This window comes from Myxocyprinus asiaticus, chromosome 5 (assembly GCF_019703515.2).
Source record: "Myxocyprinus asiaticus isolate MX2 ecotype Aquarium Trade chromosome 5, UBuf_Myxa_2, whole genome shotgun sequence".
NCBI lineage: Eukaryota > Metazoa > Chordata > Actinopteri > Cypriniformes > Catostomidae > Myxocyprinus > Myxocyprinus asiaticus.
This window is the reverse complement of record NC_059348.1, coordinates 16,070,001-16,086,820: the sequence shown is the minus strand read 5'-3', so window position 1 is coordinate 16,086,820 and position 16,820 is coordinate 16,070,001. Positions and strand designations below refer to the sequence as shown.

General features: G+C 39.3%; 1 pseudogene; it reads left to right on the top strand.

The window, feature by feature from the left end:
• The first annotated feature begins 10,499 nt into the window (after positions 1–10,499).
• Positions 10,500–16,814, top strand: LOC127440591 (probable rRNA-processing protein EBP2; annotated as a pseudogene).
• The last annotated feature ends 6 nt before the right edge of the window (positions 16,815–16,820 follow it).

Genomic DNA, 16,820 nt, shown 5'->3' with positions numbered 1-16,820 from the left:
AAGAATGACCCTGAGCTAACAATTTAAAGTGTGAAAAGCTTCTTAACAGGCCAGTATTTTTAAAATGACAGGGTTGTGCAGGCTACAATTGAATCTGGTGCAGAGTATATAAGTCACATGTCGTGTTTTCTCTCATCCGACCAAATATGACATCTAAATAAAACAAGTATAAGAGAATTCTGTTACAGCATTTGATGCTTTAATCGGATATGAAAAAGAGGAAGCACATTCAGTTGGTGAGTGGTGGTAGTTTGGTGCTGGATGAGGGTATCTGTCCATCAATCTCCTTCTTTAGCCTCTGGATCTCCAGTCCCTGAAGCTGGATGATCTTCTCTGCTTCTTCTTCAAAATTCAGCCGTGCCATTGAACCACCGCTCCTTTCCGAGGATGCTGCGTAAACATGGAAAAAGAAAGGTAGCTAAGAACCTTAAAAATAATCATCTAAGAGATGTAAATGTCAATGTTACATCAGTGTACATCAGAGTTTAAGACCTAAGTTAAATGAGTTTCGAGAGTTGGTGTAGAGGTATCTACACACCATACACCTCAAAAATTTCATTTTGAGGGAATTTGATCATTCATTTAATGTTTGAGAGTTAAAGTAGGTGACCTCTGTTGTTTATGGAGCTCTTCATTTTGCTCTTGTTGAGGGTCCTTTGACTCTCGTAGTTGTGCAGCTGCATACGGACTGCCCGCAGCTCCTAACGCAGGTCATTGATCTCCTTGATAAGAGTTACCTTCTTCTGCATACAGATGGAAATGATACTTCAGACAGTAGACACTATAGAGACAGCCATGCCAATGAGTGCAGAACATTCAGGAGCTTCTCAATTTCTTTACATTTACTTAGTTAGGTGTCAGGTGTGAAATTCTTACATTATGATAAGAGGAAATTGATAAAGTTGTACCTCAACTATGTTGACATCAAGTTGTAGGACACCTTTAGAGGTATTTACAGCTATCCATCAAGGATGTTTTACTGATTTAATTTAATGACACCTACACACATTTTGCACATAAAAGCACTGCCATGATTTACAGCCTGATCTCACAGTGAAATCGGAAAGAGTAGGTCAACTTTTCTTTAGCAAAAATTGGTTTATTTAAAACACTGCCCCCCAGTGGCCAAAGTGTTGTAGTGTTGTAGTGTTGTAGAGCATATAGGCTGGTGTGAGCTCCATTTATGTCCAGGAAAGGTTGCCAAAAGCTAGTTGTGAAACAAGTTCCTTTCAGCTGTACAGGATGTAATACTGTAATGAGAAATTCATATTTTATAGACTGTACCCCCCAACCCAACCCAGACTGTTCTGGTGCTCAGTGCTCTGTCGTGCCAGCCAGAGGGCAACAGTTCAAAAAGGTGGTGTCACTGCCAAGTTTCACCAAAAGTTCAGAGTGAGATTACGTGGTTTGGGGGTGGAGCGACCCAAAATTTTGCACGTTTTGGAGGTTGCGGCCCCTCTCACTCACCCAATAATTTTTGCAACAAAAAACTGTTTCCGTGCTACTTTACATATTGTTTATAATTGACCAGCACAAGTAGAAATGAAAACAATTGGAAAATCTGATAAAACAAGACAAATTCAGACTAATAAAATAAAATGTTTTATTTATAAAAATGTCAATGAAAACAAATGGATGTATAACTTTATCCTCAGTTTAGATTCTAAAAGAAAACTGGGCCCATGGGGTTAAGGAATGATTCAAATCAGCCCCTTGATTAGCAGTAGCGCGTGCATGTGTGCGTGTTTCGATTTACAATCGGTGTTCCATTTTGTAGGTGTTTGTGGCAGATTTTGATGCCTTGATTACAGAGGTAGGGGCTCGCACTTGAAACATTGTGACTCAATGCCGGCCATCTTCACCGTCATGATGGATGAAAGGGTTCCATCAAGAGCCAAACTGTTTCGGGTTTTGGTTTTGTTCAGCCCCACTGCGGAGAACACTCGTTCAGCATCAGCATTTGAATGTGGAAGTACCAACACCAGCTTGGCAATATGAGAGAGCCTCTCAAATCTGCTCATATGGTTACCTTTGAAAAATATACATAGGAAGCCTAATTACTCTCTTTCCGATTAACAATTTTATTAATTCACATGTATGAACATCGTAAAACAAAACATATATACATAGAATCAGTCTTAACCCCCACTATTACCCCTCCCCCTCCCAATCCCACCCTGATCCCAACAACATCACAGTGGTCTCAAATGAAATAGACACACACATGCACAAAAAAATAAAATAAAAAAAATTCAATTTTTTCCATTCCCATTTCTCCATGAACACGTTGTACCTCCCCATTCCTCTGAATGCCCATTCCTCAAAGGCCGCCACCCTTCCCATCTCCACTCCTGAAAAGAGGGTGCTCCAGCCAACCTCCAGCCCCTCAAAATTATCTGCCTGGCGATCATGACACTGGTTAAGACCCAACTCTTTATGTGTCTACTTTCAATATCAATGACCTCCCCATCGCCCAAGATACAGAGTCTGGGGCAAAATGATACCTGAATGCCTAACACATCGCACACCAGAGTCTGCACCTTTAACCAAAACTTCTGTATTTCAACACACCCCCAAAAGACATGGGTTATCTCCGTCCTCTGATTGGCATCGCCAGCAGGTGGGTGTGTCTTTAAGACCAAGCCTATGTAAACCGATGTAAAATCTTGCATTTTGCAATTTTTATGTTTTTTAAAATCCTAGCTCATTCTCCCTCCTTCAATTCCAAGTTTAAATCTTATAATCTCTTGAGAGAGGTTTAGACTCCGTCCCCCAGACTCTGAATTAACAAGGAGTAATACACTGATGCCTCATGACCCTTTCCAAAAGCAGTAATCACCTCTCCTAGAGTATCTGCTGCTTCAGGGGGTGTATGCTATTCCCAAAAATAGTACAGAGCAAGTGGTGCAGCTATAGATACCTAAAAAACTGAGATCTGGGAATCCCAAAATATTGAACCAAATTTTCAAAAGATTTTATCACACCACTCTCATAAAGGTCACCAAGTGTATTAACCCCCCTCGCAATCCACTCTGACAAGCAAAAAGGGGACTTATTAATGCATAGTTTGGGGTTTAGCCATAGGCTCGGGGTGATATTTAGATAAATATCTGAATTAAACACTCTGGACACTTTTGTCCATACTGAGTGCAAATGTGAAATAACGGGGTGTGATTTAACTTCTCTGGTTAGATTGACAGAGAGGCTTTGCAATGGCAAAATAGGGACAATAACTTCTTGTTCAATATAGAACCAGGGAGGGGCTCTTTCGGGTGGAAGTGACCAATGAGCCAAATGTCTGAGACCGAATGCATAATAATAAAACAAATTCTTGGGTAGGCCTAGCCCATCTTTGTCAATCGGACTATGTAGCTTACTAAAATGTAATCTGGGGCACTTGCCACTCCAAATGAAAGACTTCGCTATGCTCTCAAATTGCTTGAAATAAGAGAGGGGGACATCTACCGGGAGAGACTGTAGCAGGTAGTTAAATTTTGGAATACAGTTCATTTTAATAACATTAACCTTCCCAATCATCGATAAATGTAATAAAGCCCACCTGTCCACATCGCTCGAAAAGCTTTTTATTAAAGGGTAAAAATTTACTCTTAATAAATAAGACAAATTTGTTGGGAATAAAATACCCAAATACTTAATGCCCTGTTTGGGCCACTGGAAGGCGCCTGGTTGGACAGTATGCTGTCAGAGCCAAAGCTGTGGATTTAGACCAGTTGAATTTGTATCCTGAGAATTTCAGAATTTCCACCACACCTCCTGCCACCACCCCTGGAAAATCATCCTCCTTTCTTATCACAGCTGCTAATAGCTCCAGGTCAAGACAGAACAATAATGGAGAAAGAGAGCAACCCTGACGGGTGCCCCTGTCCAGAGTAAAATAATCTGAAATGAATCCATTTGTTTGTATCGCTGCAACAGGGTGTCTATAAAGTAACTTTATCCAACCAATAAACGTACTCCCAAACCCATACATTTCCAAAATCTTAAAAAGATAATCCCATTCTACCATATCAAACGCCTTTTCGGCTTCAAGTGAGATGGCAGCGATCGGAGCCTGATCATTCGCCACTGACCACAAGATATTGATGAAACGCCTAATATTATCAGAAGAGTTACGACCCCGAATAAACCCTACCTGATCTATATGTATAAGAGATATCATAACTTTACTTAATCGGTTAGCCAAAATTTTTGACAACATTTTTACATCTAGCTGGATCAGGGAAATTGGACGGTAACTTTTACACTCGCTTGGATCTTTGTCCTTTTTAAGAATCAGACTGATCCAGGCTTGTGTCATGGTTGGCGGAAGCTTTCCATTCTTTAATGATTCCGAATAAACTTCTAACAAAAGTGGAGCCAGTTCTGTAGCATAAGATCTAAAAAAATTCAGCAGCAAAACCATCTGGCCCTGGAGCCTTGCCTGTAGGTAAGGCCTTAATTACCTCATCAAGTTCCTCCAAGTTTTTCTCAGAATCAAGAGAGTTTTTTTGCTCAGTTGTCAATTTAGGGAGTTCTAATGGTTCCACAAAGTTTCTAATATCTTCATCGGTAGACGAAGATGTGGAACTATAAAGATCAAGATAGAACTCTTTAAAGGCATTATTAATATCAATGGCCGAGGTAAAAAATTTCACCACCAGCAGATTTCACTGAGGGAATGGTAGAAAAAGACTCTCTCTGTTTTATATATCTAGCCAAAAGCTTCCCTGCTTTGTCCCCCGACGTCTTGCCCTGAATAACCAAAACTCCACCTTCCGCGACAAAATAGTATTTTATCTGTATTTCAATCAGGTCAATTCTCTGAGGCCATCAGACGACATTCGCCACTTCAGCTCTGCCTCGGCACTTTTAATATTCCCTTCCAACTCCACGAGTTCTCAGGCTTTGGATTTTTTGATGAATGAGGCATACTGTATGATCCGACCCCTAAGAACCACCTTAAGTGCCTCCCAAGCCATGCCCACAGAGGATACTGAGGACCAGTTGGTCTCCATATAGACATTGATTTTAGTCTTTAGCATTTGTTGGAAATCAGGATTTTGCAAAAGGGATACATTAAAGTAGTATCAGCTGTATGATTTATTTTTCTCCATATGTGGCAACACCTCTAAATTCACCAGGGCATGATCTGAGACTAAGATGTTTCCAACTGCGCAATCCACAACAGATTAAATGAGGGACTTAGATATATATATATATATATATATATATATATATATATATATATACACATATATATACAGTGCATCCGGAAAATATTCACAGCGCTTCACTTTTTCCACATTTTGTTATGTTACAACCTTATTCCAAAATGGATTAAATTTATTATTTTCCTCAAAATTCTACAAACAATACCCCATAATGACAACATGAAAGAAGTTTGTTTGAAATCTTTGCAAATTTATTAAAAATAAAAAACGAAAACAAATCACATGTACATAAGTATTCACAGCCTTTGCCATGACACTCAAAATTGAGCTCAGGTACATCCTGTTTCCACTGATCATCCTTGAGATGTTTCTACAACTTAATTGGAGTCCACCTGTGGTAAACTCAGTTGATTGGAAATGATTTGGAAAGGCACACACCTGTCTATATAAGGTCCCACAGTTAACAGTGCATGTCAGAGCACAAACCAAGCCATGAAGTCCAAGGAATTGTCTGTAGACCTCCGAGACAGGATTGTATCGAGGCACAGATCTGGGGAAGGGTACAGAAAAATTTCTGTAGCATTGAAGGTCCCAATGAGCACAGTGGCCTCCATCATCCGTAAATGGAAGAAGCTTGGAACCACCAGGACTCTTCCTAGAGCTGGCCACCCGGCTAAACTGTGTGATCGGTGGAGAAGGGCCTTAGTCAGGGAGGTGACCAAGACCCCGATGGTCAGTCTGACAGAGCTCCAGGATTTCTCTGTGGAGAGAGAACCATCCAGAAGAATAACCATCTCTGCAGCACTCCACCAATCAGGCCTGTATGGTAGAGTGGCTAGACGGAAGCCACTCCTCAGTAAAACACACATGACAGCCCGCCTGGAGTTTGCCAAAAGGCACCTGAAGGACTCTCAGACCATGAGAAACAAAGATTGAACTCTTTGGCCTGAATGGCAAGCGTCATGTCTGGAGGAAACCAGGCACCGCTCATCACCTGGCCAATACCATCCCTACAGTGAAGCATGGTGGTGGCAGCATCATGCCGTGGGGATGTTTTTCAGCAGCAGGAACTGGGAGACTCGTCAGGATCGAGGAAAAGATGAATGCAGCAATGTACAGAGGCATCCTTGATGAAAACCTGCTCCAGAGCGCTCTGGACCTCAGACTGGGGCAAAGGTTCAACTTCCAACAGGACAAAGACCCTAAGCACACAGCCAAGATAACAAAGGAGTGGCTCCGGGACAACTCCGTGAATGTCCTTGAGTAGCCCAGCCAGAGCCCAGACTTGAACCCGACTGAACATCTCTGGAGAGATCTGAAAATGGCTGTGCACCAACACTCCCCATCCAACCTGATGGAACTTGAGAGGTCCTGCAAAGAAGAATGGGAGAAACTGCCCAAAAATAGGCATGCCAAGCTTGTAGCATCATACTCAAAAAGACTTAAGGCTGTAATTGGTACCAAAGGTGCTTCAACAAAGTACTGAGCAAAGGCTGTGAATACTTATGTACATGTGATTTTGTTTTTATTTATTTTTTTAAGTTTTTGATTTTTAATAAATTTGCAAAGATTTCAAACAAACTTCTTTCATGTTGTCATTATAGGGAATTGTTTGTAGAATTTTGAGGAAAATAATGAATTTAATCCATTTTGGAATAAGGCTGTAACATAACAAAATGTGGAAAAGTGAAGCGCTGTGAATACTTTCCGGATGCACTGTATATATATATATATATATATATATATATATATATAAAATATAAACTATTCTTGAATAAATCTTTTGGACTAATGAAAAGGATGTATAGTCCCTACCAGATGGGTTCAAAAGTCTCCAAATATCTGTAAGACCAAGATTTTTACACATCCTGTGAAGCGTCAATGTTGCTCTAGGGGGCTTACACACTTTTGCTTCACTGTGATCAAGGACAGAGTCCATCAAAAGATTAACGTCTCCTCCCAATATTATATCATGAGGGGTGTCAGCGGCTTGCAACATCCCTTCAAGATCTATAAAAAAAGTCCTGCTCATCAGTGTTAGGTGCATAAATATTAGCCAAAATCAATATTTGCCCCTGAATTTCTGCTAAAACCATAATGACTGTTCCTGATTTATCTTTAATCTGTTTGAGACATTTGAATTGTAGATGTTTATTTATCAATTTAATGACCCCCCTGCTCTTACTTGAGCCAGCACTAAAGAAAACATGTCCACCCCATATCTTCCCAAGTTTTTCAGCTTCCTGTGAGGAAAGATGTGTTTCTTGAAGAAACACAATTTCATATTTCTTACACTTAAGAAAAGAAATAACCTTCCTTCTTTTTATGGGGTGCTCCAACCCATTCACATTCCACGTGGAGAAAGATAACCCACTCATATTAACATTTGACATTTTGATATAATAAAAATTTTTAATTGTGTGTCAAAAACAAGATTATACAGACCATATTCCAACATTAGTGCAACAATCAAACCCCGAACTTCCCTCCGAACAAAACAAACAGAAAAAAGAAAAACATGTTCTTAAACCCCCCTCACAACAGCGCCAATCGGCGTCAATCCCTCTAAACTCAAAGAGTCCATGTACGCCACGAGAACCCCCGCGAGGTCCATATAATGCAAGTGAATGGTGATCAGACCTTTGCAGCTCCAAAAATCACAAAGGAAAAATAGAAGTAATCCATAAAACTCCAGTGGTTAAATCTATATCTTCAGATGCAATATAATAGGTGAGGGTGAGAAACTAATTTATTTTACTCTAAATCTCCACTTTAAATTTGTTTCCAAATGCCCACCATAATCGTGACAACTCAGTTTCAGGGATTTATTTCCTTTATTTTTAACAGTGTAGTAACCAGTAAAGCCCACTCTAGATTAGTGGTTGCAGATAACATCTTCGGCATCGCTTGCCGCATATATATTTTATATACTAAAACACAACAATACAATCACATAATTTAACTTTTTTGGGGATTCTCAGCGTGAGAAATACGAGGTGGTGTGTGAGCGTGTGAACTGGTTGATATGCGTGAGTCTCACGGTCAAAGCGCGAGACTTGGAGCTATGTGTGATTAAATGCACTTAGTTGGTCAGAGATGTAGCCCAGCCGGCTGTTCTCATAACACGTGCTGCTGATGCATCGCGAGTGTTCAGAGTTCGAGTCCTGGCTTTTCCGATCCCATTCCCACTCTTCTCCACTAACTGTGTCATTAAAAAAATGCATTTAGTTGTAATTTACAGCAATACAGAAGCGTTCAGTTACGGTTTACTGTCACCATGGTACCAAATAGTGTCTGAACGGAACGACAAATACAAGTAACGTCAGGTGCAACTCTGCGTGAAAACACACGATGGCGCTATCATGAAGCATTGTACAGGTGCATCTCAAATTAGAATGTCGTGGAAAAATTCATTTATTTCAGTAATTCAACTCAAATTGTGAAACTCGTGTATTAAATAAATTCAATGCACACAGACTGAAGTAGTTTAAGTCTTTGGTTCTTTTAATTGTGATGATTTTGGCTCACATTTAACAAAAACCCACCAATTCACTATCTCAAAAAATTAGAATACAGCATAAGACCAATTAAAAAAAAAAAAAAAAAAAAAAACATTTTTAGTGAATTGTTGGCCTACTGGAAAGTATGTTCATTTACTGTATATGTACTCAATACTTGGTAGGGGCTCCTTTCGCTTCAATTACTGCCTCAATTCGGCGTGGCATGGAGGTGATCAGTTTGTGGCACTGCTGAGGTGGTATGGAAGCCCAGGTTTCTTTGACAGTGGCCTTCAGCTCATCTGCATTTTTTGGTCTCTTGTTTCTCATTTTCCTCTTGACAATACCCCATAGATTCTCTATGGGGTTCAGGTCTGGTGAGTTTGCTGGCCAGTCAAGCACACCAACACCATGGTCATTTAACCAACTTTTGGTGCTTTTGGCAGTGTGGGCAGGTGCCAAATCCTGCTGGAAAATGAAATCAGCATCTTTAAAAAGCTGGTCAGCAGAAGGAAGCATGAAGTGCTCCAAAATTTCTTGGTAAACGGGTGAAGTGACTTTGGTTTTCAAAAAACACAATGGACCAACACCAGCAGATGACATTGCACCCCAAATCATCACAGACTGTGGAAACTTAACACTGGACTTCAAGCAACTTGGGCTATGAGCTTCTCCACCCTTCCTCCAGACTTTAGGACCTTGGTTTCCAAATGAAATACAAAACTTGCTCTCATCTGAAAAGAGGACTTTGGACCACTGGGCAACAGTCCAGTTCTTCTTCTCCTTAGCCCAGGTAAGACGCCTCTGACGTTGTCTGTGGTTCAGGAGTGGCTTAACAAGAGGAATACGACAACTGTAGCCAAATTCCTTGACACGTCTGTGTGTGGTGGCTCTTGATGCCTTGACCCCAGCCTCAGTCCATTCCTTGTGAAGTTCACCCAAATTCTTGAATCGATTTTGCTTGACAATCGTAAGGCTGTGGTTCTCTCGGTTGGTTGTGCATCTTTTTCTTCCACACTTTTTCCTTCCACTCAACTTTCTGTTAACATGCTTGGATACAGCACTCTGTGAACAGCCAGCTTCTTTGGCAATGAATGTTTGTGGCTTACCCTCCTTGTGAAGGGTGTCAATGATTGTCTTCTGGACAATTGTCAGATCAGCAGTCTTCCCCATGATTGTGTAGCCTAGTGAACCAAACTGAGAGACCATTTTGAAGGCTCAGGAAACCTTTGCAGGTGTTTTGAGTTGATTAGCTGATTGGCATGTCACCATATTCTAATTTGTTGAGATAGTGAATTGGTGGGTTTTTGTTAAATGTGAGCCAAAATTATCACAATTAAAAGAACCAAAGACTTAAACTACTTCAGTCTGTGTGCATTGAATTTATTTAATACACGAGTTTCACAATTTGAGTTGAATTATTGAAATAAATGAACTTTTCCACGACATTCTAATTTATTGAGATGCACCTGTATATATCATATAGTTAATTTAAATGCAGTTTAACATTTCATTTTATTAATATTCTAAAAATAAATAACCTATTTTAATACATTGAGATAAAATAAAAAAAAACACTACATTACAAATTGAAAGCTTGTGTGTATGTGTGTGTGTTAAAGAGGTTTCTGTTTTTTATCACGTAAGTTTTGTTTACTCTAACTTTTTATTATTTTAATTATGAATTAAATAAAAAATAGATATATATTCGTTTCTGTAGTTTGGTATTGAGAGTCGTAGACGTGTTTGTTCATATTTTTGGGTAAGTTTCTGTGGCCGGAACCGTTTATCGTTCTTTGTTCCTGCCAGGACACCGGAGTCCAATCGTACGCGCACTCCTGAGAAATACACGTGACGCATTGGGATGTTGTGAATTTTCGTCCTATGTACTTTTATTTCTTTTAAAGTTGTTATCTCTTTTTTGAATATGGTGGACGTAGATGAGGATGCCCAGTTGGGGTTTGAGTCTGAGGAATTATCAGACGGTGAGGTAAGAATATAGCATAGCGCATTTAATGAATGAATGAACGTTACATTTATATTTATATTTAATGGAGTTTCTTGATTAGACAGGACAGCTTGACTTTACAGATACCTTGATATGATAAACCAGTGATAACAATTAACGTACCGTGTTGCAATGATACATAGTAATCATTTTATACATGTTTGCGTCATTGCATTTTTTTCAGCTGCAAGAAGCATTTGCCAAAGGTTTGCTGAAGCCTGGATTGAATATTCCTCAGTGTGAACCAAAGAAGGCCATCAACAATGTGGTGAGTTTAAAGCAGAGGTTTAAAGTTTGTTTTTACACATTTACACACATCTTGTTACCAGTTGAACTTTGTCAACCGTTTTATTTCTTCTATATTCCAGTTAGGTTTCCTGCCAACTTTAACTGAACCCACCACAAAAATTTTAGGTTTTCTAAAAACTATGGTATACAACAGGTGTTTACAAACTGTGGTCAGAGCAGGGACCCCTTGGGGGCCACAAGCAATGCTAATAGTTCACCCAAAAATTTAAATTCTCTCAACATTTACTCACCCTTGTGCCATCCTAGATGTGTATGACTTTCTTCTGCTGAAGACAAATTCAGATTTTTAGGATATTTTAGCTCTGTAGGTCCATACAATGCAAGTGAATGGTGACCAGAACTTTGAAGCCCCAGAAAGCACATAAAGGCAGCATAAAAGGAATCTGTACAACTCCAGTGGTTTCATCCATGTCTTCTGAAGAGATATGATAGGTGTGGGTGAGAAATAAAAAAACATGACTTAAATATTGATCTATCAAAAATTCACCTCTCTACCCAGTAGGGGGCAATATGCACAAAGAATGTGAATAACCAAAAACAGAAGGAGAAAGTGAAGTAAAAGGACTCAAACATTGATCTGTTCATCAGAAGACTTGCATTGTATGGACCTACAGAGCTGAAATGTTCTTCTAAAAATCTTCATTTGTGTTCTGCAGAAGAAAGTCATACATATCTGGGATGGCATGAGGGTGAGTAAATCATGAGAGAATTTTCATTTTTGTGTGAACAATCCCTTTAATCAGTCAGTCATTATTAAAAAAGAAATCCCTTTAGGATAATGCAAGACTGATCAACTAGCCAAGATTTACTGTAATTGAATATCTAATGCTTGTTGATGTGGTCTAGCTATCGCCAGGCCCAGGCGACAGTTTTAGAGGCCCTGCCAAAGCTGTATAAGTTAAAGATTCCTACAAAGTGACCTGAGGATTACTTTGCAGAGATGGCGAAGTCAGATCAGCACATGCAGAAGGTGAGTATTTCAGTCGTTCTAGTCGCAAAGTTAAAAAGGTTTTCCACTGTTTTAAAATTATTTGCATAGAATTGATTGATGTGAACGGAACTCATGCTTTGCTAATGAACTATTCTCAAATATGTTTCACTAATATAGTCATCATTTTCTCCACATTTTTCAGATTAGAAAAAAGCTCCTCATCAAACAAACAGCCATGGAGGAGTCAGAATGGGCCAAGAGACTGAGGAAATATGGCAAAAAGGTCAGCTGCAGAACTGCTGCTCAGGTCTCTCTAAATTGTTTCTCACTTTTAAACTTTGTTGTTATCTCAATGAAATGGTGTGGTTTTAAACTGGTTTCTTTACAGGTTCAAACAGAGGTGATTCAGAAGAGGAAGAAAGAAAAGAAAGCTGTGAAGAAATACCAGAAAGGTACTTTTTTCATACACGGGTAGTCGAGTAAAAGCAATAACCCTCAGTCATGGAACAATATTAATTCAGTGTTTGTGTCCCACAGGAATGACAGATAGACTTGACTTCCTGGAAGGAGATCAAGATCAGGGAAAGAAAGGATCAGCACCCAAAACACATCTAAACAAAAAAGGGCATGCAGTGATTACAGTGCATTCATTCACCATTTGTTTGGATGTCCCACGTCTTTGTTTACATGCAAATAAATGTTGCTGGTCAAGGATGGATGTGATGTCCCAGGATTCCAGCATGCTGCCTGTGTTCTGGTAAACTGTGGTTTTATGGTTTAAGTAGTTTTATGACAAAGATTCAAGAAAGTATGAAATTGTTTGCTTACATCAACGGTCTGTGCTATCATACTATTTAAATTATTTAAAGTAACCTGACATTATTATAAAAATGACATTATTTACCCAAAACTGTATGCTGTAATATTTTCAGTTCAGCGCAAAAAAACACAATGTTGAAGAATATTTACGCAGGTTTTCTTTTTCTTTTTTGCATGCAATGACGTTCACAGTGACCACGTCAAGCTCCAGAATGCACTGTGTGATGAACAGACCAAATTAAAATCATTATTCACTGATATTCTTCACCTCCGCTGCAACTCTTAAATCAAATGTGCTGCAAATTGGGCACCAACAACTGTCTCTTGACCACACATCATGACGTCCAACCTGCACTATTTTTATTTTTTGAGAGCTATGGTGTAGGGAAGTTTCAGTAAATTACAATTCTGGTCTGTTCATAACATGAAGTTATCAAATGTCTTCAGAAGGCCTGGAATAAAGGCCTGGGTATACTCCATTTTTGTACGTTCCAGATGGGATCGTGCCCAGTCAACTGCGTTGCCATTCAAAGTATACTCTTCTGACAGCAAGCGAATATGAACACATTTAACGCATGCCCACTACAACTACAACTTTGATACACTTTTAGTGCAGTCAATGGCAGGCACATGCACACGACGATGTGCACAGATGAGGACTGTCCTCCTGTCGAGAAAGTATGGAAGGCACACAGACAGTCTGCACGGACGGATGATGAAATTTGTGTCACGCTTACTGTGTATGGAGCGATCAGCAATGTGAACAACCAAAGTATACTTTGGCCTTAAGTCATTTGGACTACTTTTATGGTTATTTGCGCTTTTGATGTGTGATTTGTCCTGTGTGAAAATTCGTCATAATGTTCCTTGTGTGTTCCACTGAAAAATAAAGTAACAGCATAACAGTTTGAAAATACATACGGGAGAAAAAATAAGGGCATATTGCATTTTTTACAGAATTTTTCTTTTAATATCCAGAAATAATTTGGCAGTCTCAAAACCTATTGTCCTTGTCTGTCTTCAGTCCTAATGCAAAGAGGAAATACAAGGATAAGAAGTTTGGCTTCGGGGGCAAGAAGAAGGGCAGTAAATGGAACACAAAAGAGAGCCACAACGACGTGTCAGGGTTCAAGGCCAGAGTGGCACATGGGAACTGACTGCGCTAAACTGTACTGGTAGCCATACACTTTCGGAATCTGCTTATGCAGAATTTAGAAACGCATGATTCAAAAATGTTCACTCATTCCCTGCCCCTTGTTTGTGTGTGTATGTATGTGTGTGTGTGTGTGTGTGTATATGTATATATATATATATATATATATATATATATACACACACACACACACACTGTATATATATGTAAGGGATAATTGATGACGGACCACTGAATTTTGAAAATTATACCACAGGTCTGTTGAATGCTTGATTCTGATTGGTTCACAGACATTCTAAGGTGTGCAATTATTTTTCAGTAAACGCACGGCTATGAAGTAGTTCCAGGTCTTGACCGCATAACGGTCAAGACCTGGAACTTGACCGTTGCAGTGGTGGCTCAGCGGTTAAGGCTCTGGGTTACTGATCAGAATGTCGGGGGTTCAAGCCCAGCACTGCCAAGATGCCACTGTTGGGCCCTTGACCCTATCCGCTCCAGGGGCGCTGTGTCATGGCTGACCCTGCACTCTGACCCCAGCTTAGCTGGGATATGTGAAAAAAAGAATTTCACTCTATATGTGCTAATGTATAATGTGTGATAAATAAATTTAATTAATTAATTAACGGTTCCATATCACTTTGCCAAATTATTTCAGTTATTTCAAAGAGCCCTACAGGCCACCACAACAAAATAACCAGTTAAAACAAAGACATTGGTTAAGAACGTCAAACAATGTCTATCCTACATTTATTAAAATTTTGGTTAAAAAGAGCCCTCGTGCTCCCTCGTCTCCCCCACACTCACACACACACTGAGACTTGAGTCGCGACCAACAAATAGATCCACACCCCTGCGACTTGATCAATACAACAGTTTATATTATCCGAAATAACTTTTAATGTTTCAATGTATTTCGCCCTAATCAGCCTCACATATCTATAGTGAAAAGCACTGCGCTAACCTCCTCCCCCACCCCCCGTTTCACTTTCATACACACACACACACACACACACACACAGAAAAAAGCAGCGCATCCTTCGTTGCTAGTTCTAAAATGACGTTTTCGAATTGGCAACGAAGGCTTGAGCTGTATCAAAGCTAGATACACTTGATCAATACAACATTTTCTATATGATCTTATATATCTGTGGGAAAAACCCTCATGCTCCCCCTCTCACACACACACTCCCACACTCCTGGACACACAGACATTATATGCGTAACGCACACACTTAAGGCCCAAACATAATCGTGGGAGAAAAGCAGTAGTCATGTCAGCACACTCCTGTATCTCAGTGGGGATGAAAAAAAGGTTTATAACGGGAATATAGCGACACATCATGGTGATTTTGAAGCGATGTTACTTCTGACAAGAGCTGCAACAAAAAAGGTAATCCCAGAAGCGATCTCTTTCATTTTCTGAGTTTCTCTCTTTCGATCCCTCAAATACAAACTCACACATGCACAAATGCACTACCTCATTACTCCAGTGAGTGCTCCAGTGAAGCAGTGCAATCTTCTGTTGCTAGTTCTAATGTGACGTTTTCGAATTAGCAACGAAGGCTTGAGCTGTATTAAAGTAAGATGCTGAATCCGTGGCAGAAGAAAATAGTTCCACTCATGAGCGTTTTAGGGACGAAAACCAGAAAATGTCTTGAGATAAAACCCTGAACATGTCTTAAGGTGTGGTAACCGTGGTATAAGCGAAATAATTGACTCCAGCCCGTTGAATTGTTGAAAAATAATGCACACCCGAGGCGTCGTGACCGCATTACCACCTGAGTGTGCATTATTTTTTAACAGTTCAATGGTCCGTCGTCAATTATTCCTTATATATATATACTTTATATATATTATATTGATAATGCTTTCAGCAACCATTAAGGCTGTAGTACTCTCAATTCGGTTGAACAAATTTTACCATGTTTAAATCCATTCTGCTAGATTTCTCAACAAAATCAGCTCAGAAAATGATAAAGTCAGGTTCTTTCTGCGCCTAAACTAATCTAAAAAATCTGATTCATCATTGCATTCATGCGCCCAATGAACATGTCTCTGATTAATTAAAATCCTCGATATTGCAAAAAAACAAACTAAACATTCTTAACTGAAAAGGAATATACCTAAAGGGAATTCTGTAATTGACACAATTATTTAATTGCACCAGCCATGGTTGTAATCTTTTTTTCTTTTCTTTTTTCCAATTAATTGTGCAGCCCTACCTTCAGTGAATCCGTACATTAATTTTTCCATCTTTTTTTATAGAAGCATCCAAGGAAGGGGGCACAGAGGAAAATTAAGGCACACAAATGAGCTGTATCGTCCCATCAGTACCTCTCACTTAAATGGATTGTGCCATTAAAAATACTTTTTTTCTCTCTCTCTTTCCTATTACCTGGGCCTCTGCAATGTTAAGGCTCCATGTGCTTTTTTTTTCCCTGACCAACACCATTAGAGTTTGTCACCATTAGAGGACATCTCTATGTGAATCATGGCACTGCAATCAGACATTTTAATGCAGAAATATGCATTATATTATGCCGTATATTATGCCTTGTAATGTTTTTTTTTACTTAAAGATACTTAAAAACATTGATCATGAAATTCTTAAAACTAAAGGGATAGTTCACTTAAAATGAAAATTCTGTCATTGTTGTATGGAATGTGTACGATCTGGGAATATTTGTATACTTTCCCTGTATTTCTTGTTGTTGCAAGCAAACCATGCTGCACTAAATCAACAAATCAAAACTTTTCAACTCAAATGTTTGCATTTGCAATGGGAATAAACATAAAGCATATCTGTTTACACTTTATACACAAATTTGAATTTGGCACACATTGGATTAGAGTTTTAAATTCAGCACACCTCTGAGCCAGAGGAGCACATTAATATTCATGAGATTGTAATTAGTTTATCTGCCCACTGCTT